The sequence below is a fragment of the Perissodus microlepis genome, chromosome 9 (genome assembly GCF_051167445.1).
Source record: "Perissodus microlepis isolate ML-2025 ecotype Zambia chromosome 9, ASM5116744v1, whole genome shotgun sequence".
Taxonomy (NCBI): domain Eukaryota; kingdom Metazoa; phylum Chordata; class Actinopteri; order Cichliformes; family Cichlidae; genus Perissodus; species Perissodus microlepis.
The window spans coordinates 29,504,384-29,530,012 of record NC_140469.1 but is presented as its reverse complement, the minus strand read 5'-3'; the positions used below and the strand labels follow the sequence as shown (position 1 = coordinate 29,530,012).

Here is a 25,629-nt window from a genome sequence, read left to right as displayed (position 1 = left end):
TCCCTCTGATTAACCACGAGGGTGTCACAGTTATCAAAGTCTGCAGACACTGTCAGCTGCAATCAACACCTTTTATTATAATGCACAGGTGAGTTATAATGCATCTCCACTAGAAGATGGTCCCCTGTTATCTACTTTTTCACAGGCAAGCGTGGGCGAGAGTCTACAGCAGGGTTCTCAGACTCGCGGCCCGTGGGCCATTTGCGGTGCACATCACCTCTACTTGCATATTGATGTGAAGAAATATTTAAAAAAATATTATTCAATAATGGGAAATGGGAGATGGAAGCATGTATATATGATAATAATAGCCACTGCAACCAAAAAGAGTCCTGATGAGCCCAGTTCTTAGTAAGCTGGTAAGACTCGACTGTACACTGTGTTCGTGTTTTCCTCCAAAACAATAAAGTTCTGCTGCAGCAGCCTTTCAACGCCTCTTTCTGTCTTTGTGAGTGAGAAAAAAAAGGCGTTCTTGTTTGCAGTTTTGTCTTGTTATACAATGTTTTTAATTAAATAAAACAAACAAAACATTACATTTTTTGAAATATTAGTCAGTGTTTTTGTTCTTTCTTTTTTGTACTACTTGGACACTAAAGTGGCCCTCCAATGAGATGACGGTGCCAGAAGTGTCCCACGGCTCATTTGAGTTTGAGACCCCTGGTCTACAGCTTTCTACCCCCCAAGGACACGTAGTCTAATGCCTTTATTTTTCAGGGCCATGTCCACTTAATACTACACTATACGGTTATATGGCATTTTAGTTAATATAACCGTAATATCTCAACACCTCCTCCCTGGAGATAAGGAGAAGGAGTCTCACTATCTGCCTAATGTCTCATGGTGCCTGGGAGTGTCAGTCCTGTGAAATACATATTTGATGTTTTCCTGTATGTAGAACAATGTCACACAAAATGTACTATAGATATTATTATTATTAAGTCATATTGTCAAAATATATGATCAACACATAAAATAAAGAAATCTCCATCACAAGATTTAGCAGCTTACACAAGAAAAGACGTCAGAAAGAATATGAAAGAAGAAAAGTGGAAAAGGAAAACAGCATTGGTTTTCATCTTATATATCTGAAAGGAGTTTTAGTGTGTCTGCAAACCAGATCATGTCGGAATCTACAAATCTGCTGTGTGGAGTTCCTCAGGGCTCTGTGCTGGGACCTATTCTGTTTTTAATATACATTCTTCCTTTAAGTCAGATAATACAGCAGTTCCCTGAAGTATCTTATCATCTTTTTGCTGACGATATTCAGCTATATTATTCTTTTAAGCCTGCTGAAGCTCATAAGCTCTCCAATCTGATTGACTGTTTAACCAACATTAAACAATGGTTGAACAATAACTGCTTACAGCTAAACCCGGCCAAAACAGAAACTTTGATTATTGCACCAGGCAGTGCAATACCTGATATTAAACGGTGACTGGGTGACTTAGGTTCCTCACAGAAACATAACCTTAGAAACTTGGGTGTCATTTTTGATGAAGCTTTTTCTTTGGAGGGACATTTAAATCAGACAGTAAGCACCTGCTTTTTCCCCTGGAGGAACATTTCTTAACTTAGATCCATCGTGTCAACAAGTGAACTCGAGATGATAATACATGCTTTTATCTCTACAAGACTTGACTACTGTAACAGCCTGTTTACTTGTCTAAACATGAAAGGGCTAGCCCGCCTACAGGTTGTTCAAAACTCTGCAGCGAGGCTACTGACCCGTTCGAACAAGGGTGCTCATATGACCCCTGTTTTAAAGTTGCTGCACTGGCTACCAATCAGATTCAGGTTCCATTTTAGAATTCTAGTTTTAACTTTTAGAGCATTACAGAGACAGCCCCCCCACCCCCCCCACCCCCTACATTGCTGATCTGATTAATACACATACCTCCACTCGTAACCTGAGGTCAGCAAACCAAAGCCTTTTAGTGGTCCCCCACACTCGTTTTAAAACTGTAGGAGTGTTTAGCTTATTTTAATTCAATTCAATTCAATTCAATTTTATTTATATAGCGCCAAATCACAACAAAAGTCGCCTCAAGGCGCTTCATTTTAGAGTTTAGAAATGTGTTATCATAGAATGTAGAACTGTTGTAGAGATACTGACACTGCCCTCAATATAATAAAGGCCTCACTGTGTTGTGAACTTAGGAGTAGATTGTAGGAGACCCCTCCCCCACTTGAACTGTGAAAGTAAAACGGAGAGGAGTTAATGCTGAGTGGAAATTCCCCAGAGAATGTTTGGGTGGGGGTCTCAACATTTGTAACTGGATAACTGTGGTCTGGAAGGGAGATGGGTTTTTATGACCTCTAGGGAGTCACCTACACCCACAGTGTTTTAACTGTCACGCACACACATCCACACGCACACTCACTCATGTGCACTCACACATACACACAGGTATGCGTACACAGTTACACACGAGCACTCACATAGACACGTGGGAACGCGCACATGTAGGTATTCATGTGCTCAGACACAGAGTTTGCAGCACACCGTGGGGGGTTTTATGATGGGGACGCCTCTATAAAGCTGGCTGTAACTAACAAAGGGGTGAAGATTTGCAGAGGGACACATCGGCCTCGTCTTCCCTTCTAGAAGTGCATGCTTAAATGAAGATGAATAAAGATGAATAAAGGTTTTGTGAAATGACTACTGAGTTCCGGTGCCGTCTCTGGAAGTTTCGACAAATAAAAGAACCGGGGTGAAACTGATTTTGTAACAAAACCCGAGGGGACCGATCTTTCCAAGCTGTTGCACCCAGATTGTGGAATGCACTTCCCCTATTTCTACGGGGTTTGGACTCAGTGGAGACCTTCAAAAAGCAGCTAAAGACATTTTTATTTCAAAAAGCTTTTAATTAGACCAGGGTTTTTATGATGTATTTTATGACTGTATTATGTTTTGTCGGATTAAAATATTATTTTATGCCATGTTAGACCCCTAATTAAAGATTGTGAATTATTATGTAGTTTTAGTTTGCATTATTCTCCTGAATTAGAAGAAGGTGATAACTCTTGCATTTGTTAAACTGATTGGCATTACATCAGACTGCTGATTGATTGTGAATGAATGATATTGTTTTATGATGCATTATACTGCTGAGTTATGAGAAATACTATTTGCAGAAAGTCATCGCCTTATTTGTCTGATTAGAAGAGAACAGAACATACTGGAGTTTTCTGCCCCATCTCAGCGGGAGCAGATAAACAGGGAGCCAAGGTTGTAGCTTAGGCACTGTGTGAGAGAAAGAATGTGAATGTTTAGGCTTTTATGATTAGGTGGGGGCCACTAGAGGCTATAAGAGTTTGATCAATGCTCCACCATTTTGAGATCTGATGCTGTCTGCGTACGGTGTCCATCTCCCACGCGTGTGATCATTAAAATCATCGTTTGACTCAACCCGGCCGGACCAGTGTGGTTATTGTGGTTTTTCCTCTTGTATCCATCCCCAATATTTGAATTCGTAACAGTTTGGGGGCTCGTCCTGTGGTATTGGGGTGGAATTTTGGAGGTTTGGACGGTCCGAGGTTGTCGAACGGACAGGCACAAGCCAGTGGTCTGACGTGAGTGGGCATAAGCCGGCTTATACAAAGGTAAGGCACTACCTGTTGAATTATTTCCAAAGTGTGCCAAATTGGACATGATAAAATTAAAGTCTACTCACTGAAAGTACTGGTAAATGTCTGTTTTGATTTTGATGGAAAAAAAAAAAAAATCTCATGAGTTGAAGCAGTTCGAGGCTGCTGAGAGAAATTAATGCAGTTCGAGGCTGCTGAGAAATAAATGCAGTTCGAGGCTGCTGAGAAATAAATGCAGTTCGAGGCTGCTAAGTTTGGTAGGGAATTGGTCATTTTTGTGAGTTCGAGGCTCCATTGGTTATGGTTGGACCTGAGTGGGTCATGTTGTGAGTTAGACGCTCCATTGACCACTAGGTTGCACCTGCTTCAGTCATACTCTTGTTCTGGAGGGTTGACTGTTGTTTCAAAGTGTTATAAATTATTACAGGACGGCAGTTCGAGGCTGCTAAGAAGCGCAGTGCTCAGAGGTAACGCTTGCCAAGGTCGGGGACGCCTAGGCCTTGTCCTCTTTGAGGGATAGTCAGTTGGTCACTGTGGAGCTTGGGCACTCCAGAATAACTAGTGGTTGCACCACTCACCGTTTGGAACGGTGTCTGCGCTTTTTTGGACACTGTTAAATTGAGTTAGGGACTTTAGGGATTAGGCCAGATACAGTTCGAGGCTGATACTGGTTAATTGATCACAAAAAAGTTGGACTTTCTTCGGTTAGACCCGTTAACTTAAATTTGTCAAAATTGTGTAGGCTAAATTTTGCCAGGCCTGACAGTGATTGTAAATATAAGACGTCTTTGTAATATAAAATAATAGAGCTGTGTGTGAGACGAGACTGTGTGTGACGACAGCACGCTACAGCGCTGCGAGCTATTTTTAGACGGTGTGTGAACATGCAAATGAGGTGGCTGCTGTGAAGCGCACAGAGGACTTCTGCTTCCTGTTTAGCGTGTTTTTTGAATTTTATAATTATGATTTGCAAATACTGTTAAAGACCTGTAAATAAGACGCTGATTTTGCTAATTATAATATTACAAATAAGGTTTTGAATGACTACGGTGAATGTTTGGCTGGGTTTTGATATAGAAGAGACAAATCGTGCATGATTTAGACCGACACTTCAGTCGGCAGAGTAAGATTGTGTTATAAATACAGCTGTGATTTGCTTCAGTTTTATGGTGTGAAGCAGGATTTATAAGATTTTTAACCGACTCTTGGTTCAGCTCAATAATATAAGCGGTTACATTTGATTTACTGTTGGTTTTATCATAATATAGGGTGTGATCAAGCAAGAATTTCAGCTGTGTGTGTGGCAGGAACTCTGCATGCCCATAAAAGGCAACGGCCAGACTGTGAGAAGTATGCACCGAGAGAGAGAGAGTAAAATCTAGTCAGATGAAGTGAAGGTTTTCAGAAAAGAAATAGTAAGTGAAGGTTTTCAGAAAAGAAATGGTAAGTGAATGTTTTCAGAAAAGAAATACTAAGTGAATGTTTTAGTGTGTTAATACAGGTGGATTTCTCTCAACCTGGAAACCTGAGTACAGCGGCAAAAGCATAAACAGAATGGGGACGACAGACAGGCCAAGCTTTGGCTCAAAAGTTTACAGCTTGACCTCACTTTGTCCCCACCCCGAAAAGAAACTTAAAGGACATCTTCTCCTCCAGTTATCGGTTACCATCACTGGAAATTTTCAGGCAAGTTTTTGACTGAATTGTTATTGGCACCATGTGTCCCTGAATCTCACAAGCAAGCCCTAACTCCTGGCTGAAGACATGGAATGCTGTTATTTAAGGTGGGAAATCAAAATTTGGGAAACAAAATAAAAACACACACACAACCAGAGAAATGCATGAGAAAGGCACGTGTTAGAGAAATGCCTTGTTTGAGAAAAAAAAGTTAAAATAACCCACCTACAAACGCACACACACGCAATGAAGAAACAGCTTACATTCATGAACACGTGAAGATTTTCCAGCAAGGTTAAAGCAGCGAAACTTAACATACACCTGTTGTTAAATGATAAAGTTTATCCACTACTAACAAATAAACTCTCTAGGTTGCAGGACAACAACTTAACTTCAAAAAAAAAAAAAAAAAAGAGACACTGGTCTGACCAACCAGTGATGACACGACAAATTTAGTGGTTAAAAGATTCAAATTGTGACATGTTTTCTGCTGATTGATTAATACAAGTGATTACTGAATGAAGGAAAATTCCTTTTTGGGCTTTTAAACATGATTTTAAGAATTTTAACATGTACCTGTGTTGTCCTGTCAGCTTGGTGGGTTAGGAGTTGATTATATGGTGAGAAAAAACAAAAAAAGGGGGAGAGAAGGCTGACACAGGGCCTGGCCCGGTGTTTCTCCCCTCTCCGAATAACACAGCCAACACAACATCATTTTCCTGTTCGTCTCTTTTTGTTTTGTTTTTGTTTTGTTTTTTCTCTTTATGCTTGATTACAGGCTGCTTTGCCGAGGCTGACCTGGACTCCTGCTCTCCCCTCTACCATCTTTGCTCTCTCCTCTACCATCTTTGATGTGACCCTGACCAAATGCTACAGCAGCTGGACCCACAACAACAACCTGAAAATGTCAACAGTGCTGCAGGAAACCGATCTCATGCAGCGGAGACGGAGAGCATTAAATCCAAGGCCCATTTCACTACACGGGGGAGATTTCCAGACAGCTTCAGCTAACAGAGCTCTGACGAGACGCCCATTAAGCCCAGAGGAAAAGTGAGGGTGAGCAAAAGAATGCTGACCTTAACAACTCTGCATTAAAACTGTGCAGGACAGTGACTGACCAACACGGATGATCGGGCAGCAAAAAGGGCGTGCCAGAGACAGGAGGAGTAACTGAGGTCAGGAGGCACCTCAGAATGGACAAAAGCACAAGAAGAAAAGCTGAAGGCACAGGTGTCGGGGCTCGGCCAGGAGCTGACCTCTGAGAAGAGCCGGACAGCAGAGCTGCAGAAGGCCGTGGAGCAAAGCAAGGAAAACATCAATGGACTTCAATCTGACATGTACGGAAAAGACTCTGAGGTTTCTGCCCTCAGTAAGAGCTCAAGGCATCAGAGCAGAAACTGAGCATGGCTCAGGAGGAGCTGGCTGCTAATCGAACCCATCAGTCAGGCTTGGAGTCCCAGACACAGGACTTGAAATCAGGCCAGAGCTTGCTGGAGCAGGAGGTCGCCAAACCTGACAAGAAGCTCCTACAGCAGGAGCAAGCCCTGAAGGAGCTACAGAAATAAAAAGGGTCAAGTTAAGGAGGAGCTGGACAAGGAGAAGATGCAGGACACTGGAGAAAAGGACTGCCTCAATTGAGGCCAGAACCAGTATGGACAGAACTTTGAGCAGCAGCACCAATGGATGCAAACGGACTGAAATGGAGGAGGGCAGGACCCCAGGGCACGCTTCAGGCCGTGGTTTACCCAGAACACCAGAACAGGAAAGTGATGAACACAAACACACACAAACACATACAAACACACACATCTACATACACTGACTCAGAATGAAGAGAAACACACATATGAACACATATGCACTCGTTGATTCACTGAGAACTGACACACACACACGCGCTGAGTCAATTGAGTGAGAAATGACGCACACACACGCACACAAATCGAGATGCTGATTCAATTCACTGAGAAGTGATCCACACACACACGCACACATGCACACACACGCTTGTGCAATGAAGAGTGATGCACACACACATGCTGCTGCAATGAAGAATGCTTTACTAACAAATGCTTATGCTGACACGCAAAATGCTGCACACAAATGTCCAAATACAGAATCTGTTACAACAACAAGAAGCCATTGATTGTTTATTGGTTAAATGCATTTCATGTCACCCAGAGGGCGTTTGTGTAGATTTAGGGGACAGGGTCTAGAGCAGTTTGGTTATGAAAACAATGTCTGTGCGTGATGTCTGTTTATGGCTCAAGGCCTCGACTGAATTGTTTACTGTGCGTCACACAGCCTGATAAGGAGCAGTGGTACAGAGTGAAAATGATGAATTAACGGTGTGAGTTTTATTTCGGAGCGCCACATTTTTTGTGATTGAGATTTAATTGAAGGAGGAACACACTGAGAAAAAAAAAAGGGGCCAGCCCTTGGATTTACGTAAGCATCTCGCGTGTGTTAACACAATTGCCTCAGGCTTTAAAGCTCTGTACGAAATTCAACAACTCAATTTGTTCTCATTGAGATGACACGATACGATCTAATAAGAGTGGTTAGCTGCTGAACTCACGGAATCCACAACACCGCATAAGATTTCAAACTACAGGAAAATCAAATGGTAAATGGCCTGCATTTGTATAGCGCTTTTCTAGTCCATAGGACCCCAAAGCACTTTACACTACATTCAGTCATTCACCCAGTCACACACACATTCACACACTGGCGATAGCAAGCTACATTGTAGCCACAGCTGCCCTGGGGCGCACTGACAGAGGCGAGGCTGCCGGACACAGGCGCCACCGGGCCCTCTGACCACCACCAGTAGGCAAACATGGGGTTAGTATCTTGCCCAAGGATATTTGGCATGCATCCAGGAGGCAGCCTGGGATCGAACCACCGACCGTCTGATTAGTGGCTGACCTGCTCTGCCACCTGAGCTACAACCACCCCAAAATCACTGGAGTTATAAGAGGCAGACAGCGACACACACACCCCATGCATGCTATTGCTAGTTATTGTGAATTAACCTGTCAAGGGCAAGAACAAAATAATTCTGCATCAAATACCGGAAATCATAGCTTTCCTGTATTTCCTACATTGTTGGCATGCTGGTTGGTGCTGTTGCTCCACATTAAGAAGGTCTTGGGTGCAGGTCCACAGTCTGGCTAGTTTGCAGTGGTTTCTCTCTGGGTATTCTGGTTTCCTGCCACAGTGAAAAGTCATGCAGCTATTAGAGCTAGGTTAATTGATGATTCTAAATTATCCATGAATGTGAGTGTGAATGGCTGTTTGTTTCTATCTGATAGACTGGTCAGCTGTCTGGGGTGTACCCTGCCTGATAACCTATCACTTCAGGGTTATTTCCCAGCCCTGGTGCAACCAGGATAAAGATAGGAGGAGGGTAGTTGTCGTAGACCCATTCAATTTTTATGGTAACCAGGATCTAGACTTTGTTGAGCCGTATGCAATATGAAGACAACATGTAGTATTTAAGTGACCAAGTAGAATTTGAATAAAAGTTATTGAATAGTGTTGAAATAAACTGACAGAGTTGTGAAGGATCAAAATATTCCAGGAGCTCAACTTACTCCATCTGAACATGTTTCAATCGTGTTTTATGAACACAAAATGCAGGTTTACTGAATATGAAAAGGTTGTGTTGATTTAACTCAGTTGTTTAAGTTTCTGCCAAAGCAAAACATTTGTGTGCAACCAGTGTCCACTATTGAATCAAGTAAATCCAACATGCTTTTTGTCAGGGCAAAAAGGAGTTACGGTCCTTGTATTCCTACACAATAATTGTCCCGGGAGGGAGAAAAACTTTGTGGTGAAGTTTTGGTTGATTTCTGGGTTTTGCTTAACACTAGGTTGATTTCATCAGTGAGGTTTGGATTGTTTTCTTTCTCTAAGAGAGAGAAAGATGGTTTTATGCTTCAACATGTTTGCAATGGGCCCCAGTATTTGTTATTATATGAGTATTTTATTGGTTACGTTTGTTTTTGCTTTTGTTACAGTGCACTGAAATAAGAACATCTGAGAGGTGTGATCCACCGGTGGTGATATTTTGGTATTTTGTGAGTTCCTGATTTAACAAATCAGCTCTTTAATCCAGGCCTGAGAGATTGAACTTTAAAGCGCTATAAAATATTCTTACTGAAAACAGTCGCAAAGTGTTTTTCTCCATGATTATAATGGGCTTGGGAGAAATTCACTTATATGGGACATTGATCACATGAGAAGTCCTGAGCCTAAAAGGATTGCAGCGAGTCAATCCAGTCAAAAAACAAGGAACTGTTTTCCTTTAAAATGATGACGTCATCTTGCTGGTGAGGGAGGCTCGAATAGCTTGCACGTGAGACTCCATTATCAGCAACTTCTGGTATGAATGTGTGTGGATGTATGCATGTGGCTGGACTGTGATGGACTGACGACTAAAAGTTTTAACTGATTTGATACTGAGACAAAAACGGTACCGACTTTAGGATTAGTAAATGTCCACAAACAATTCACCCAGCCTGTAAAAGAAGGGTGGATGTTTTGTCTTGCTTTGATTTGTTTTTGCAAGAACAGAAGGTTGACAGAGACAAAAGGGGGAGGCTGTATCTTCACATGAGCGTGAACTGCAGACTTAACCCTTTGCTGGCTAATTTTGAGTTACTGATGTTTGCATTAAGAAAATTGTGTTTTAGTAGCTGTGTTTCGAGTAATGTATCACATTATATTGGTGGGAAGGTTAAATGCTAAAGTGAAGAACAGGTTTGATTTCACTCATGACTGAACATGTTATTATTAACCATAGCAGGCCACTGTAAAAAGTCAATTAACTTTTATAGAGAAAAGAAAAGAAAAATACCAAAAACAAAACCACTCTATTGATGTCTATGAATAAAAGGGGAACAATAGACTTGTCACACTCAAAATGGAGATATGTAATGATAAACACTGGTCCCCATCTTTTAGGTCCTTTCATTGAAATAGTCAATAATTCAGAAAAGTAGAGATATAACCGACAGGGGCATGTGCTGAGAGGTGGTGCTGCACAAGAACAAGAGAAAAATAAACAAGGAAAAATTATTGTGTTTAGCTTTGATAAATTCAAATTAAAATGTACCATTACACTCAGAGGTTCAATATGAAATCAAATATATGCTAATTTTGTATGAAGTACATGACTGGTGACTGTTCTGTCCTGAGCTTTTGTTTTCACAGCACCCACTTGACCACACCAACAGTTTCTCGCCACCAAAAGGGGGTACTTGCAAAGAATAGGGAGGAATATCATCAAAACTGGGAAAGGTAAGCCCCAAAAGGGGGTGATAACACCATAACTTTCACTTATGGTCAAATTCTCAAAATGACACCAAACTTGAAAAATTCTTCAAAACATTTAGAGACAGAGTGGAGTTCTAGATATAATATAAATAAATAAATATAATGTGCCAAACCACATGCAGATGGAGAGTTGGAATCGATAAGATGGTGAAATAACACGCAGGAAAATATTGACCATGTTGATTATGTTTATTCCAGTGTGCAGAGATTGGCGAATCTGACCAGGAAATGTTATAAAATGAATTGTCGGAACAGTCAGCGTTAAAGTCACCTTTGACAGTCCAGACCAAGGTTATTATCGTTAACAATTCGGTCTAAACTGCTGCAAGTGAATTGGAAACAAAATTTGAATGAATTTAGGACACTTCATACTTATAACACAAGTGATTGTAAGCCATAACTTGATTAGGTAAAGCTATTAAGATAATTATGAGCTGCCTTGACACAAAGAAAGTAGAGTCCTTCACCCTGAAAGGATGGAATGATGCTCTGCCTCTGTAGTCAAGTTCAGACATAGGCCTTAAGCAATCATGAGCCACTAATAAGCGTGACAGAATTAATAAGCTTAAATAAAGCACATTGGGTGAGCGACCCTGACAAGAGAAAATCTATGAGCACGCAATGAAGTGGATTTGTTAGAGCCCGTTTAACATCTGTCTTTCAGAAAGATAAATAAATAAATTGGTTTGCATTAACAGACACTCTGTAATCCCATTTGACACTTGAACCAAAATTGCGAACACCTGGTGCTGCAAGAGTTAATAGTGTCAATACCCAAGGATAAGCACAAGAGCATGACTGATATGATGAAACTGGGATTTTGTTACACTTAATTATTGCAAACACAACTATAAGTAAAGCTGCAAGCAGCGTTATGGGGGCCCTCGCACCCCCGGCGCGTCGAGCCCCGCCCAACACCTAAAACCAGCACGTCCGATCTGATGTCACATTGATGGAATTCATGCATTTAACCACCAGCTAACATTTCATTTCATTCAATCATGATTATAGTCGTCCCACTAGGTGGCGCTCTCCCGGATGTCAAATATGGCAGTTGAAATGTGTTCAGAAGTGGAGCCTTATCATATGTGTGGTCTTTGGTCCAGATCGGACAATGTCTGCCAGAATGAGAGGCAATAAGATTTTCAGGGCGAGTCATCGAAATTCGCCGCGGTGCCACGGCGTCACGGCGTCACCGTATTGTGAAACCTCAAAAGCTCCGCAATTTAACATGGCCCAGGTGTGTAGTTGGCACTGTCCAAATTTGAAGTTTATAGGACCAAATCCTAAGGAGGAGCTCGTTAAAGTTCGAGGCACGGAAATGGCAAAATTAGAGCCAAAATGTTATCTTCACTTCCAAATGGCGGACTTCCTGTTCAGTTTGCGTCAATGGGCCAACTGACTTTTTGTTCATCTTGGCATGATACACATGTGTGCCGGATTTCATAAATGTAGCTCAAACCATGTGGTCGTAGGGCTGCATTTAACAAGGCATAGGTGGCGCTCTAGAGCCATTTCCCAGTGCTCATATGTAAAACCATTAAAATACAAAATTTTTCACCAGACCTGGCATGTGTGCAAAATTTCATGAGTTTTTGACCATGTAAAGCCCTCAAAGAGGCAATTCATTTCGATGAATAATAGTAATAATAATGAACTGAGCAGATACGATAGGTCCTTCGCACTTTTAGTGCTCGGGCTGTAACTATAACTGAAAAATAAAAACTAATCAAAACTAAACTAGCAAACAATTGGTAAAAACTAATTACGACTGACATAAAATTGAAAATCTGAAGTCAAAACTAAATAGAAACTAATTAAATTGCAAATCTATTAAAACCCTGGTCCAGACTAGGATGGCATTGGACATCTTCAGGGCGGAAAAGGGTTGGTGTGACCAAGGGGTGGTTTGGCTTGTTGTATGTATATTTCGAGATGATATGGCTCTGGATGGACCAGTTACCAGGGCATGGAAGGAGGACGGATTAAATGAGGAGAAGGAATTTTCTAGGATTGAAGATCCTCTGGGTGAGTGGTTGACTAAAAACATGCATAAAATAAAAGCTATTTTTCATTATTGCTTGGTTATAGATTGATAATTGGCCACATTTACAGCTGTATTGATTTGTTGTGGACGTAGTCTACTTCATGTTGAAGCACTCTAATTAACAGATTGAAAATAGAGACATTAAAGGAAGAATATGCAGCACCACCCTGTCAGATGCCAGTGACGATGGGGCTCAGTGATGAATCAGGTGAGCTGGATTCATGGCTGAATCAAAACAAAGTTTCCCCTGCTGTGGTCAGTGAGGGAAAAACAGGGGGAAATAAAATTAAAAGAGGCATGGATAAACGTTTATTTGTGAAGTTTGTAAACGGGATAAAAGGGGGTGTTTTACTGTTATTTTAGCATCAGCATTATTATTGCATCAGAATCATATAACAAGCATTGCATTAATGATTTATTGAAGCTTTTGACATTATATTAACATTTGTGTTCCGGTGATTGTCATAACCTCAGGTTAATCTTCTATTTACAGGTGTCAGGATAATCGTATGATCTTTCATTGCAGGTGTAACCATGATCATTTTTATACATATTGCAGTTTGTTGCTCATTATAGAGTTGTGCTCAAGTTAATAAGGGTTAAGAGCTACAGTCAGCGCGATGTCTGGCTGATCTATGGACTGGAGTGACTTTGAGCATAGAAGGCCGCACGCGCTTACACGACACAAATATCATGCTTTTCTTGGCTCCGGGCGGAGCCTACTGGAGCTACGACACTGGATAGGAGAAAGTCTGATACTTTCTGAGAGATGAGGTCACTAACCTTTTCTTTTAATTTTCTAGCTCCGTTGATTTGACACATTGGAATGTGTCAAAAAGGGGGGGAAGTTGGGTTTTAACATCAATCAAGGGTTATATGAACATTTTTATGACTTCATTTGTGTTTTAATAACTTAGGTATGGTAAAGCTTAAGCCAATAGTGACCCAAGAGGTCTCCGGACTTTTTTAGAGAACCAGTGAGAAGCATAAATCATTATTTCCATTAATCATTGAAATGAATTGAATAGCGTTTAGAAGATAAAATGCCTGTGTTCACGAGAAGCTGAGTACCACACTGGAGAGGAAACCGTGGGACAGTAGGCGGAAGGAAACACATGAGTGGTTTTAATAATTTCTTACACACCTTGCAAATGTGCTTATAATGAGTTGGCACTTGGTCTTTTGAAGGTCATAAGCTTCGTCCGGCGTGATGGTCCGGACTGATATATTGCAGGTATTGACTTTGAGTGCAGAGGGCTAAATGCAAACACGCTTACACACACATAGGATATGATTAGAATAAGTCCCTGGGACATTCTGAATGTCCTAAACCAATTCTGAATCACCAGAAGGTCAGTAGATAACAACAGTAGATTATTAGGGCTAGGCAGAGAGGTGTTTTGGTTTTCTGTCTCTTACAGAGAAAGGAACAGACACCAGACGAGGTCACAGATATACGAGGATCCTTCGCAGCAGAGGCAGACACAGTGACTGCCGAGACACCAACTGGGTCCAAGTGTCATGGCATTTTGGGCTCTGATAAGTCACCTCAAAAGGATGGATCCCATAAACACAGCAATAACCATGAATGGGTTGGCGGAGATCCAGGAACACCAGACCAACGAGGTTCGAGAGGCTCTTGGGCAAAAGGGGGACACGTTCCTGTTCCTTTTTCTGGGGAATACACGGGATACACAGGACCCGAGGATACACAGATTGTTGTTTGACATCGGGGCAGAATAATCCCCTGATCTGTGCAACGACTGAAGGGTTGTCTAACCCCTGAGGTTAAAGAAAGAAGAGCAGTGGATCACCCAACTGGAAGACACTGGTGGCTGCAGCAGTAAAATAAAGGCTAAAAGCTCCTCGGACAGAGGTTCTAGTCTGAGTACGTCTGAAGGGTATAAGGTAGCACCAAAATAAAGCTGTGGGAGAACTGGGGAGTGTCATCTGTACCTGCTACTGTTGGAATAATAGTTCTTCTTGCACCTGGACTGCGCAAACACAGAGGTCATCTCACATATGGTTCGCCCAACAGGGGGACAAAGGGCCTCAGGCGTATGAAGAAATGAACCCGGCCGCATTGGACTACAGGGTGTAGGTGAGCTCTTTATTCTAAAGAGCACAAAAGGGGGAGTGTCGGATTAAAATATTATTTTATGCCATGTTAGACCCTTAATTAAAGATTGTGAATTATTATGTAGTTTTAGTTTGCATTATTCTCCTGAATTAGAAGAAGGTGATAACTCTTGCATTTGTTAAGCTGAGTTGCATTACATCAGACTGCTGATTGATTGTGAATGAATGATATTGTTTTATGATTTATTATACTGCTGAGTTATGAGAAATACTGTTTGCAGAAAGTCATCGCCTTATTTGTCTGATTAGAAGAGAACAGAACATACTGGAGTTTTCTGCCCCATCTCAGCAGGAGCAGATAAACAGGGAGCCAAGGTTGTAGCTTAGGCACTGTGTGAGAGAAAGAATGTGAATGTTTAGGCTTTTATGATTAGGTGGGGGCCACTAGAGGCTATAAGAGTTTGATCAATGCTCCACCATTTTGAGATCTGATGCTGTCTGCGTACGGTGTCCATCTCCCACGCGTGTGATCATTAAAATCATCGTTTGACTCAACCCGGCCGGACCAGTGTGGTTATTGTGGTTTTTCCTCTTGTATCCATCCCCAATATTTGAATCCGTAACAGTTTTTACCTTGTAAAGCACTTTGTGACATTTGTCTGTGAAAGTTGCTATATAAATAAACTTTACTTACTTACATTTTAAATGAGGTCATGCTGAGCCTCTTGTCCCGATTGTTTTATGTTGGGCTGAGAACAAACAACCAATACTCAGATCAGGTCCAGTACACAACAATTATGTATTAAGCACATATGTGGGAGACGTACACAATACCACCCTCAGTCTAGTCCGGTAGATCTCAAAGAGGAAGCACAAGAACTTCTTTATTTAAAGGGTTGTACACGCCAAAGATGCATGAGCAAGTTACATATCATGCATCAGCAACAGTTAGCTGCATCTCCTTTTTACAATAATTAGAATGCAGTTTCGAGACCCTTTCACCCCCAGCTGTTTCTTGTTGTTCGTTATGAGGCCCGTGATCGTGTATGCCACATCCTGAGTACATCCTGTTCTAACCGTCCCTGTGCAGGAACGTATGCAGTTACAAGCAAAACACTTCTTTTAATGTGTTTAAGTTCAAAAATTCTTTTGCTTCTTCACTGACTGACACTTACTGAAATACTGCTACATGTATATTTCCCACAATCTCCACATAGATCACTCCACAGACATCACCTTCATATCAACGGAAACAAAGAGTTTAACTCAAATGATAAAACATTAAGGTACTGAGGCAGACAAACAGAGAGGCTAAACAGAAGGCAGAAATTAAACCAAAATGAGCTAAGAGAGAGAGACCCTGTAGAAAATGATAAAGTTAAGCAACCAATGTAGTTATAACTGACTTACTCTGGATCTCCTCTCAGACTCAGGAGGGGGCGAGCGGCCGGCTTTGTAGTTGGAGTCGGACCAGCAGAGACAATGGGCTCACTGACCTCCACTCCCCAAGTCAGTCACCACGAGGACAAGTTCTTTGTTTAGAGATGATTTAATCCAAGCTCACCAACAACATCACTCAGCTGTCCTCGTCAGAACTAATAAAATAAAAGCAGTTACATTTAGAAACGTCAGTTTACTAAACATAAAAAAATTGCTCTATTAGTCTCGCTCTCATATTCTGTAAAGATTAAATGACTTAAATCATCACGTGGTTTACAAAAACACATTGTTACCAAACTCAGCAAACAATTGCGCATCCAGAAATAACTGTTTTATCTCGTTTGACATGGAAAATTAAAATTACAAAGACACACTGAACGCACCTTCCTACCAGCTGTAACCTAACAGGAGAGCATACGTTCGTCTTCGCAGCTGCAATACATACCTCACAAAAAGCCGTTCATCAATTAGATTTAACACGACGCTTCTCCACAATACTTTGATACGGGTTCTTCAAAAAGTGCCCATTTTTAAAACGGCGGCAAGACACAGCAAAGAGCACAGTACACACACCCCTTCTTCTTCGTCTCCTCCCCTGCTTCTTCTTCTTCTTCTTTTTTCACAAACCTTTATTTAAACATCAGTACAATACAAACTGGAGTTAAACAGTACTATATTAAAGGTGTTATGCTTACAAAAATCTGTATACAATAAACAAACAAATAAACATTATTCAGAACCTACAGGGGGAAAAGTTTAACTGATTAAAGCAAAGAGTAGAGTGATTGAAGGATCTTCATTTTTTCACACAGAACCATAGTTTTTATAGCTTTTGGGTTAGTAGAGTTCTTAATTGAATTAAGATATTGCACAAGCTCATAGGAACATATGTAAAAAGAGGGGTGTCTTCCTAAACATTTGGATTTGTGAATATGAAATTTAGCCATTAAGATTAACAGGTTAATCACATATCTGTTGTCAATGTTGAAATGTGTTTGGTGTTTGTGTAGACCAACTAATACACATTTCCAAAACAGTACAAAACCTTTAAATACATTTTCTGAGATCAAAACACATAATCTCGGCCAAAAGTCTTGCACAAGGTTACAAAACCAAAAAAAGCTGTATAGCACTTTTTACAAAAGCTACAGTTTGCATCAATGTCTAATTTTAATTTGCTTTGAAGATAATCTTTAGATGGTGTAAATTCTGTGTATTAATTTATAATAAATGTCTTTAACTTTGTTGCTAATTAAAAACAGAGCTGTGACGAGATGCCTAATAAGCCCGATGAAAAGTGAGGCCGAGCAAAAGAATGCTGTCCTTGATAACTCTGCATTAACACTGTGCAGGAGATTGACGGACCAACACGGATGATCAGGCAGCAGAGAAAAGGGCGTGACAGAGACAGAAGGAGCTACTGAGGTCAAAAGGCACCTCAGAATGGACAAAACACAGAAGAAGATGCAGGTTTCACCTGCAGTGAGCATGGACACTGGAGAAGTGAAATACCAACATGAACACATGTGCGCTCGTTGATTGAGTGAGAAATGTATGGGCAGAAATCTGTGCCATCAGAAACTGAATTTGAATAAGTTAAATTTGAATTTGAATTGCTCAGATCGAATCTGAATTGTAACTTGAATAAATGCTTTTGAAAACTGAATTTGAATTAGTCTAATTTGAAATTGAATTTATGGTTTGAAAATGATCATCACTAAATTGAAATTGAATTTTATATTTTGAAAATGAATTGATTTGCTTTGAAACTGCATTTTATCCTTTAAAAATTCAGCTCTCGAATAATTTCAGTTTCACTTCTCACCATTCAGTTTCAGTTCTACAATTCAATTTCAGTTCCAAAATTCAGTTTTTTGGAACTTACATCCGGTTCCGGTTCAAGCGCAGATTAATAGAACTACGTTTTACTAGTGGACCGAAAGTGTTACTGACGGGAATCTACAGCATCTTGAGCTGAATTAAGACTTCAGAAGTCATTCGTCATGTCGAATGACCAGCGGATAAACTCTCAGGTTGGTAATAAATGTATTACATGTATAAGAACAAGCGTCATGCTAACAAATGATAGCCGTACAGTAACTTTTATGCTTATTGTAGCTGTTAGCTAAAAACGCTAATTTAGCGTAGTTGGCCCTGAATTCAGCTTTGACAAACAAATATGATCGACTGTTTCTAGTAGAATTCCAAAGTTGTCATCTTGGACCCTCTCAGAGTACCCCCTCTGTATGCTTGCAGAGACCCCTACAGTAGGGAAACATGCAAAACGGTGTCCAAACCTTTGTATTTTAGCTTTATTTATGTCTTACACAGCATCCCAACTCTTTAGCTAACTTAATAACTTTAGCTAAAGTGAATAGTTAGTCTAATTCGTTAGTGCAGCATTACTGGATCACCTCTGTTTGAAGTGATATAATGTGATATACAACTATCACTGTGTTTAACTACCATAATAATTCTTAGGGTACTGAGTGCATGCTTAATTAGATTTTTTTTTTTAAACATACTGCTCCATTAATATGTTTGACAGGCTGAAGTTGTCGGGTCACCTCCTAAATCAACCATCTTTTACAGGTGTTTTGTGCCAGAAATGGAGTGTCCACTGAAGACTGAAGATACTGAATCTCTACACCTTGCCATTGATCCCTCTTGTGCCTTCATCTAGACAAGAGACATTAACTTAACCACTCTCATATGCTCTGTACCTACATCACCTTCCCTGACAGTCGTAGCTTGGCTCATCTGAGGGTGAAATTATAAGAATGTGTTATTTTGCAAAGTGCTCTCTAGGGTTCCTAAATAAAATATGGCATTGAGGTCATTTCTTTTGAATTAATCCCTTCTTCTGAAATATAAGAACCTCTCCTGGTTTTAATGGCACTTTGGATTTCCTTACTTTCTGTTCCACTTCCAAACCCAAATAGATGCTGACAAGCTGACACAGTAACATGGAAGAGGGAAAGACGTTGGAAAGGACTACTACAAATAAACCTAATGCCTAACAATGAAAAGTGTAAAATAAGAACAATAATAATAATAAAGATAAAAGATGAAGTAACAAGTTTTTAGTTTTTAGTTTATTCCAAATGATCATCCAGATGTCTGTGACATGTGATGACAAACACCATAATGGAAGGCCTTAGTCATCACATGCTTAAACTCATCATATATTTTTGCATATGCTGAACAGGCAGTCAGACATGCTGTAACTGTGGGGTAGAAAACAGCATGAACACCATACGGCAGGGGTCTCAAACTCCAGTCCTCAAGGGCATGGAAAAGTTGCATGACACTTTGACCCTTGAGGACTGGAGTTTGAGACCCCTGTCATATGGAATATGACAGGTGTGGTTGAGCTGCATGAAGACTCTGAAGTTTCTCTTCTCTTCTGGCAGGACAGGAATGTGGCCTTGTCCTGTGAGCCACTGTAAGGATGTACTTAGAGTAGAACTGGTCTGTCACCGGCCTCAGGCTCTTCACCCTTTTCAAAGACAAAGCAGTCATTTAGATAAAATATTAGATATTGTTTACCTGTAAATGCACAAAGTAAATTTAGAAATGTTATTATTGTCAAGAGTGAACAAGCACTGATAGTGTAATCTACAGCTGTGGCCAAACGTTTAGAGAATGAGAAGTGTTGTTTGCTTATTTACAAAGTTTGCTGTTTCGGTGATAGTTGTATATCATATTATATCACTTCAAACAGAAGTGATCCAGTAATGCTGCACTAATGAATTAGACTATTCACTTTAGCTAAAGTTATTAGGTTAGCTAAAGAGTTGGGATGCTGTGTAAGACATAAATAAAGCTAAAATACAAAGGTTAGGACACCGTTTTGCATGTTTCCCTACTGTAGGGGTCTCTGCAAGCATACAGAGGGGGTACTCTGAGAGGGTACAAGATGACAACTTTGGAATTCTACTAGAAACAGTCGATCATATTTGTTTGTCAAAGCTGAATTCAGGGCAAACTATGCTAAATTAGCGTTTTTAGCTAACAGCTACAATAAGCATAAAAGTTACTGTACGGCTATCATTTGTTAACATGACGCTTGTTCTTATACATGTAATACATTTATTACCAACCTGAGAGTTTATCCGCTGGTCATTCGACATGACGAATGACTTCTGAAGTCTTAATTCAGCTCAAGACGCTGTAGATTCCCATCAGTAACACTTTCAGTCCACTAGTAAAATGTAGTTCTATTAATCTGAGCTTGAACCGGAACCGGATGTAAGTTCCAAAAAACTGAATTGTAGAACTGAAACTGAATGGTGAGAAGTGAAACTGAAATTATTCGAGAGCTGGATTTTTAAAGGATAAAATGCAGTTTCAAAGCAAATCAATTCATTTTCAAAATATAAAATTCAATTTCAATTTAGTGATGATCATTTTCAAACCATAAATTCAATTTCAAATTAGACTAATTCAAATTCAGTTTTCAAAAGCATTTATTCAAGTTACAATTCAGATTCGATCTGAGCAATTCAAATTCAAATTTAACTTATTCAAATTCAGTTTCTGATGGCACAGATTTCTGCCCATAGAAATGGCACACACACCTAAATTGAAATACTGATTCACTGAGAAGTGATCCACGCACATGCACATGCACATGCACACGCACACGCTTGTGCAATGAAGAGTGATGCACACACACACACGCTGATGCAATGAAGAATGCTTTGCTAACAAATGCTTATGTTGATATGCGAAATGGTGCACACAAACATCCAAATACAGAATTTGTTATAAGAAGCCATTGATTACTTAGAATGTGTTTTATGTCACCCAGAGGGCATTTATGTAGATTTAAGGGACAAGGTCTAAGACAGTTTGGTTATGAAAACAATGTCTGTGCGTGGTGTCTGTTTATGGCTGCTCAAGGCCTCGACTGAATTGTTTACTGTGCTTGACACAGCCCCGATGAGGAGCAGTGGTACAGAGTGAAAATGATGAATTAACGATGTGAGTTTTATGTCGGAGCGCCACATTTTCTGTGATTGAGATTTAATTCAAGGAGGAACAAAAGTTGCTATAGCACCTGAGGTTCTTGTTCCCACACAATATTGTCCCAGCAGGAAGCAAAAACTTTCCTGTGAATTTCTGGTTGATTTTTGAGTTTTGCTTAGCACTAGGTTGATTTTATCAGTGAGGTTTGGATTGTTTTCTTTCTCTAAGAGAGAGAGAGAGAGAGAGATGGTTTTATGCTTGGACATGTCTGCAATGTTGGGAAGGTTACTTTTAAAATGTATTCCACTACAGATTACAGAATACATGCCCCAAAATGTATTTTGTAACGTATTCCGTTACATTACTCAATGAGCGTAACGTATTCTGAATACTTTGGATTACTTAATATATTATCATGCTTTTTACAACTACATGAATGTACTATTGCTGTGTAATTTAGTACTATTACTGAAGGTCCGCGGCTCCGAACCATAGTAAAGGGACCTCTGGCTAATACGTCGGAATCGTGTCGGGCTCGTAGCCGAAAACTAGCTTTACTTTGTTGTCTGGGTCAAGTTTGCTAGCGAGAGTCAGAGAGAGGCGTTGAAAGGCTGCTCCAACGGAACTTATTGTTACGGAGGAAAACACGAACACAGTGTACAGTCGAGTCTTAATAGCTTACTTACAACTGGGCTTGTCCAGCTCGTACTTTTCCTTTTTCTCCCTCCCTCGCTCACAGACACATAACGGGTATGGCAGTCCATTCTCCCTGCAATACGGACTACACTGCCCATCAGGCTACATTTTTTAGCGCTATGCCTGTAGCATTCTGCCTATTAGCTTAGCACAACGACAACAACAACAACAACAACAAAAAGGCGCTCTCTCACCCAGGAAACACACAGTCGCAGAGAGCGTGCGTCATCCTGTAACCATGGTAACCGTAACGCTGCCGCCTGGAACAACAGAACATAGCTGTCAAACAAAACCCAAACAGTCCTGACCTGTGACAACATGAAACAGAAGAATACCGCCGTGTAATTCATTTATTTCAACAAAGTAACTGTATTCTAAATACCACCTTTTTAAATGGTAACTGTAACGGAATACAGTTACTCATATTTTGTATTTTAAATACGTAACGGCGGTACATGTATTCCGTTACTCCCCAACACTGGCAACGGGCCCTAGTATGTGTTAGTTTATTAGTATTTGATTGGTTACGTTTGTTTTTGCTTTTGTTACAGTGCACTGAGATAAGAACATCTGAGAGGTGTGATCCAGCTCTTTAATCCAGGCCTGAAAGATTGAAGATTGAAATTTAAAGCGCTATGAAATATTCTTACCGGAAACAGTCGCAAAGTGTGCTTCTCCATGATTATAATGGGCTTGGGAGAAATCCACTTATATGGGACACTGATCACATGAGATGGTTCTGAGTCTAAAAGGATTGCAGCGAGTCAATCCAGAACAAAAAACAAGGAATGGTTTCCTTTTAAAATGATGACGTCATCTTGCTGGTGATGGATGCTCGAATAGGTTGCGAGTGAGACTCCATTATCAGCAACATCTGGTATGAATGTGTGGAAATGAATGCATGTGACTGGACTGTGATGGACTGACTGTTTTGACTGACTTGATACTGAGACAAAAACGACACAGACTTTAGGATTAGTAAATGTTGAGCAACAATTCAACCACCTGCAACAGACGGGTGGATGCTTTGTTTTGTTTTTGCAGGAGGATAACAGAGATCAAAGGGGGAGACTGTAGCTTCAAATGACAGTGTGGAACTGCAGACTGAAACCTTTTGGTTGCTAATTTTGAGTTACTGATGGATGCATTAAGAAAATTGTGTTTTTTGGCTGTGTTTGATTAAGGTATCACATTATATTGTTGGGAATGTCAAATGCCACAGTGGAAGAAAACGTTCAATATCACTCATGATGGGAATATGTTACTATTAACCATAGCAGGCCACTGTAAAAAGTCAGTTAAATTTTATAGAGGAAAATAGCCAAAATTAAACCTATATCTATGAATAACAGGGGAACGGTAGACTTGTCACATTCAAAATAGAGATATGTAATAACAAACACTGGTCCACGTGACCGAGGTTTTTTCCCCTTAAAGTAGTAAATTATAAAAAATAGAATAGAACCGACAGGGACATATGATAGGATGTGGTACTGCACAACAACAAGAGCAAAGTAAAGAAAGAAAACCTATTGCGTTTAGTTTTGATAAATTCAAATTAAAATGTACCATTACACTCAGAGGATCAATATAAAATCAAGTATATGCAAATTTTGTATGAAGCACATGACTGATAACTGTTCTGTCCTGAGCTTTTGTTTTTACAGCACCCACTTGATCACACCAACAGTTTCCGCCACCAAAGGGGGGTACTTGCGAATATTCAAGGGAGGACTATCACCAAAAGTGGGAAAGGTAAGCACCAAAGGGGGTGATAACCCTATAAATTTCACTTATGGTCAAATTCTTAAAATTTGACACCAAACATAAAAATTCTTCAAACATTTAGAGACAGAGTGGAGTTCTAGATAAACATAATGTAGCAAACCACATAAGATGGTGAAATAACATGCAGTAGAATGTTGACCATGTTGATTATGTTTATTCTAGTGTGCAGAGATTGGCTAATCTGACCAGGAAATGTAATAAACAGGACTGTCAGAACAGTCGGCGTTAAAGTCATCTTTGACAGTCCAGATTAGGATGGCGTTGGACATCCTCAGGGTGGAGAAAGGGTTGGTGTGACCAAGGTGTGGTTTGACTTGTTGTATGTATTAGAGATGGCACGATACCACTTTTTTATGTCTGATACCGATATCATAAATTTGGATATCGGCCGATACCGATATGAATCCGATATAGTGTGTTTTTTAATCAATAAAACTGTTTTTTTTTAATATCTTGCTGAATTTTGTATAAGTTCAAACTCAAGTTAAAAAAAACAAAACACTAAAGCTATTCTGCTATACCTGTGTGCAAAAAATACACTGCACCCAAAATATTTCATAGTTCAGCAATACAGATCAATCTAATAAACTTAAACCTACTCCATTCTCCCTATTCTGGTATTTTAAAGAGTAAGCAACCTAACTAATAGGGTTCTAAAACTCCCAGCAAAAAAAAATAAAAAATAGGGAACCACCCCCCACCTCGTGATGCTTAATTGACATAATCAACTTTAATTTGATGCAGTGTGAAAAAAAATGCACAGAAATCAATTATTTTTCAAGAAAAATTAAATAGATTCAACATCTTTCTTCAACAGATTTGCAGACTGCACAGATTGTACATTCCCAAAGGAAAAAGTACTAGCTTACTAGGGTATATTAGACTTAATAGTTACTATATACAGTAATGGACTTCTATACATTTTACATCAGATTAAAATTTTGGGTGTAAGATTCAGATGATTATTTATTAAAACTATTAAAACATTTTAAATGAGAATAAGAAAGAAAAGTATGTCTTTGTGCCCCCCTTATCCCTGTTCATGCCCTATCGGCCCCCCTGGCTAAACTTTGCTAGATCCGCCCCTGCACAGTTACCAGGCGTCAGCTACGTAGAAAAAGATCCTGGTGTAGAAAGTAATATTAAATAAATTCTAACAACAGCTTATCCCGTTTAAACGTGCTGCCGTTGTTTATCCGCTGGTCTCCTCTTTATAGCGCAAAGTGGGTGATAAACAAACAAGAAACACGGGACTTGCGGCAGAAAAGCCGATCAGCTGATCATTGATCAGTTTCATGTTTGAAGTAATAACAGGAGAGGGAGGGGAGTGAATGAGAGAAGTAGCTGCAACTGCGCAGCAAAGACCGAATAACTCCAGCTTTGTGTCTATTTTTTAATTCTAGCTGAAGTACGGGACAAATCACTTCCTTTTCACCTGAATATGGAACTCTGATGGCCAGTCCAGCTTGGGCTCAATATATCAGTTGTTAAGCTTAACGTGGAAATACTATGCAAACATTCAGGGATGAACTTACACACTTGCTTTACTTCTCTGGGATAGTTTTCACTGGCTTCGTGTCCAGTGGAATACGCCGGAAATGGGATGGGTCTACAGATAACGACGTGGGTTTCTGCCCTCTGATCTATTTCCTGTCTGGAAGGAATTCCAGCTTCATCCCTTCTCTCGGTTTGTGGGTTGTAGGGTAAGAACTGAGCAAACTTTAATGTCAGTTCAGTTAGTCTTGGGTAGATCCTGAATTTGCAAAGCGTGAAACACCGCAACATCCGACCCGTCTGAAATAATCAGAAACCCATCTCCACATTGACACCTACTGGCCATTTCGGCTACCATTACATGTTGATGGATGCTGCTGAGTGACGCAGACGAGCCCTGCACAACCCCAACAAACTACTTATTATACCAGACTGTCAGTAACTGCGGTCTACACGTTTTGAAGAAATCCCGCAAAACAAGGAAAGAAAAATACTGAGACGGTTAAAGA

The 25,629-nt window shown here is 40.2% G+C and overlaps 1 protein-coding gene across 4 annotated transcripts in view; it reads right to left on the bottom strand.

Annotated features, from left to right (window-relative positions):
- LOC146380758 (uncharacterized) overlaps positions 1–16,752 on the bottom strand; it is a 36,976-nt gene extending 20,224 nt beyond the window's left edge. The window contains exons 1-4 of one of the 4 annotated variants that reach the window (XM_084940071.1): positions 16,617–16,752; positions 16,142–16,326; positions 15,430–15,480; positions 8,370–8,476 (exon numbers count right to left, since the gene is read on the bottom strand). The gene's annotated coding sequence lies outside the window, so the exon portion shown is untranslated. Of the gene's footprint in view, positions 1–8,369; positions 8,477–15,425; positions 15,481–16,141; positions 16,327–16,616 lie in introns of all 4 variants that reach the window. The other 3 variants (XM_084940072.1, XM_084940070.1, XM_084940074.1) reach the window with 3 other exon arrangements.
- Between the last annotated feature and the right edge of the window lie 8,877 nt (positions 16,753–25,629).